This window comes from Gopherus flavomarginatus (genome assembly GCF_025201925.1).
Source record: "Gopherus flavomarginatus isolate rGopFla2 chromosome 13 unlocalized genomic scaffold, rGopFla2.mat.asm SUPER_13_unloc_1, whole genome shotgun sequence".
Classification (NCBI taxonomy): domain Eukaryota; kingdom Metazoa; phylum Chordata; order Testudines; family Testudinidae; genus Gopherus; species Gopherus flavomarginatus.
In genome coordinates, this window is record NW_026114609.1 from 5,289,649 (window position 1) to 5,292,879 (window position 3,231).

At 45.7% G+C, this 3,231-nt stretch overlaps 1 non-coding gene across 1 annotated transcript; it reads right to left on the bottom strand.

The window, feature by feature from the left end:
• Window positions 1–804: 804 nt before the first annotated feature.
• TRNAG-UCC (transfer RNA glycine (anticodon UCC)) lies at window positions 805–876 on the bottom strand. Its single transcript has one exon. It is a non-coding gene; the product is annotated as a tRNA-Gly (tRNA).
• Window positions 877–3,231: the final 2,355 nt, after the last annotated feature.

The following is a 3,231-nucleotide window of genomic DNA, read 5'->3' on the forward strand; positions in this document are numbered from 1 at the left end:
GCTGAGCCCTGCTCTGTGTGTGTGAGTCTGTGACACTGTTTGTATCAGTGTGTTGCTGGGCTAACCAGTAAGAAATGGCTTTGCAGGATTTTGTACTCTGCAGCAAGTGACACACACACACACACAAAGGGACTCACACAATCCCAAGAACGCTCACACACAACACACCCAGAGGGACATGTTAGTCCAACCCCCAAAGAAAGAAACAATCACACCCGCAAAAACACTCACACTCACCCCCCCTACACACACCATACTATTCACAAAATTGTGCTCAGAGACACAAGTGCACGCAGTTCACTCCCACTGCTCCAAATACAAGGACCTCCTGCCCCATACAGCTGGACAGCTACGAATGAGAATGATCCCCTCATGCTGGATCATCTGCTTGGCCCCCCACTCCCTCTTGGGGCATGCTGTGTGGCAGAGGGCCTCCATGTGCTGCCTGGGGTAGGGGCAGTGCACACAGCTGCCTCCCCTCCCGGGTCTATTACAGGAGGGGAGGGGGGGTCTTTTGGCCTGTAAGGTGCAGCAGGTCGGACTAGATGATCACATTGCTCCCTTCTGACCTTAAAGGCTCCAAGTCTAAAAGGGAGAGGAAAGTAAAGGAAGTTTTAAAAAAAAAAATAAACCAAACATTGTAATACCAGGATAACTCCACCTGCTCATTGTCTAGTCCCACCCCTTTCTTCCTCCATTGTGTGTTGAACGCCCTGCAGGACATTGATTCTCTCATTCCATTGATAAACTGATACAATGTGACTGAAATTAAACTAATTCCCAGGGGAGAAAACATCACATCATTGCATTGGCTGGGAATTGAACCCAGGTCAACTGCTTGGAAGGCAGCTATGCTCACCACTATACCACCAATGCCTCTCGTGAAAAGGCTACTTATGCTTGACCAATGAGGCTAGAGCAGCATTGAGGAGATTTTCAGCCTGTTAAAATGTACTGGATTCTCATCACTGAAAAAAACACCTCCATCTTCACTTGAGTTTGAACCATCAGCCTTTCAATTAGCCACCAAAGCTGTTAATCACAGGGGATGTCTACACTACGAGTATCACAGCATTCCTTCTCAGATCTGAACCTTAGAGTTCAGAAAATGAGATACTAGCATCTGAATCCTCTAAGCTTAATTACCAGCTTAGATTTCATAGCGCTGCCACCACCTAAAATATAGTGTTTTGGAGCACTCTGACCTCCCAGCCTTCTCTGGGGACCCCAAGAACCCAGATCCCTTGGGTTCTTAAAACAAGGAGTAATAAACCATTCCCCCACCTTTCCCCCTCCTAGAGTTTCCCTCCCTGGGCTATCCTGAGAGATACTGATCCAACCTCTTAAATCACCATACAGAGAAGCATCTCCCTTCCTTTCCACAAAGAGGCAAACAGATTCAAGGAAAACAAAGAGAGATTCTTTCTCTCCCCCTCCCGTCTCCCCCCCCACCTGTTCTGGTGAGTTATCCCAATCCCCTGGAATAACACAAGGGAAACAAGGAAAAAAAATCAATCAGGTTCTCTAAAAAAGAAATTTTTTAATAAAGAAAGGAAAAAGTAAAGAATTAGCTCTGTAACTTCAAGATGTAAATATTACAGGGTTCATAGACTCATAGACCAGAAGGGACCAATATGATCATCTAGTCTGACCTCCTGCACAAGGCAGGCCACAGAACCCTACCCATCCACTTTTATAACAACCCCTAACCCAGGAGCGAGTTATTGAAATCCTCAAAATTGGTTTGAAGACCTCAAGCTGCAGAGAATCCACCAGCAAGCGACCCGTGCCCCACGCTGCAGGGGAAGGCAAAAAAACCTCCAGGGCCCCTGCCAATCCGCCCTGGAGGAAAATTCCTTCCCGACCCCAAATATGGCGATCAGCTAAACCCTGAGCATGTGGGCAAGACTCACCAGCCAGCACCCAAGAAGGAGTTCTCTGCAGTAACTCTGTTCCCATCCCATCCAACATCTCCCTGCAGACCATTGAGCAGACCTATCTGGTGGTAATCCAATTGCCCAAATTAATGATCCTATCATAACATCCCCTCCATATACTTATCAAGCTTTGTCTTAAAGCCAGAAAAGTCTTTTGCCCCCACTACTTCCCTCGGAAGGCTGTTCCAGAACTTCACTCCCCTAATGGTTAGAAACCTTCGTCTAATTTCAAGTCTAAACTTCCTAATATCCAGTTTATACCCATTCGTCCTCGTGCCTACATTAGTACTAAACTTAAATAATTCCTCTCCCTCCCTAACGTTAACCCCCCTGATATATTTATATAGAGCAAGCATATCCCCCCGCAGCCTTCTTTTGGCCAGGCTAAACAAGCCAAGCTCTTTGAGTCTCCTTTCATAAGGCAGGTTTTCCATTCCTCGGATCATACTTGTAGCCCGTCTCTGAACCTGTTCCAGTTTGAATTCATCCTTCTTGAACATGGGACACCAGAACTGCACACAGTATTCCAGATGAGGTCTCACCAACGCCTTATATAACGGTACTAACACCTCCTTATCCTTGCAGGAAATACCCCGCCTGATGCATCCCAAAATCGCATTTGCTTTTTTAACAGCCGTATCACATTGGCGACTCATAGTCATCCTGCTATCAACCAGTACCCCAAGGTCCTTCTCCTCCTCCGTCGCTTCCAACTGATGCGCCCCCAATGTATATCCAAAATTCTTATTATTAATTCTTAAGTGCATGACCTTGTACTTTTCACTATTGTATTTCATCCTATTTCTATTACTCCAGTTTACAAGGTGGTTCAGATCTTCCTGAATAGTAATCCCTGTCCTTCTCCGTGTTAGCATACCTCCCAGCTTTGTGTCATCCGCAAACTTTATTAGCACATTCCCGCTCTTTGTGCCAAGGTCAGTAATAAAAAGGTTAAATAAGATCGGTCCCAAAACTGATCCTTGAGGGACTCCACTAGTGACCTCCATCCAGCCTGACAGTTCACCTTTCAATACGACCCGCTGGAGTCTCCCATTAACCAGTTCCTTATCCACCTTACAACTTTCATATTCATCCCCATCATCATATTCATCGGAACCGTGTCGAACGCCTTACTGAAATCTAGGTAAATTATATCTACCGCATTTCCTTTATCTAAGTAATCTGTCACCTTCTCAAAGAAGGAGATCAGATTGGTTTTGACACGATCTACCTTTAGTAAATCACAGGGGTAGCTGCGTTAACCAGGATTTGTAAAAAGTGAGAGTCCTGTGGC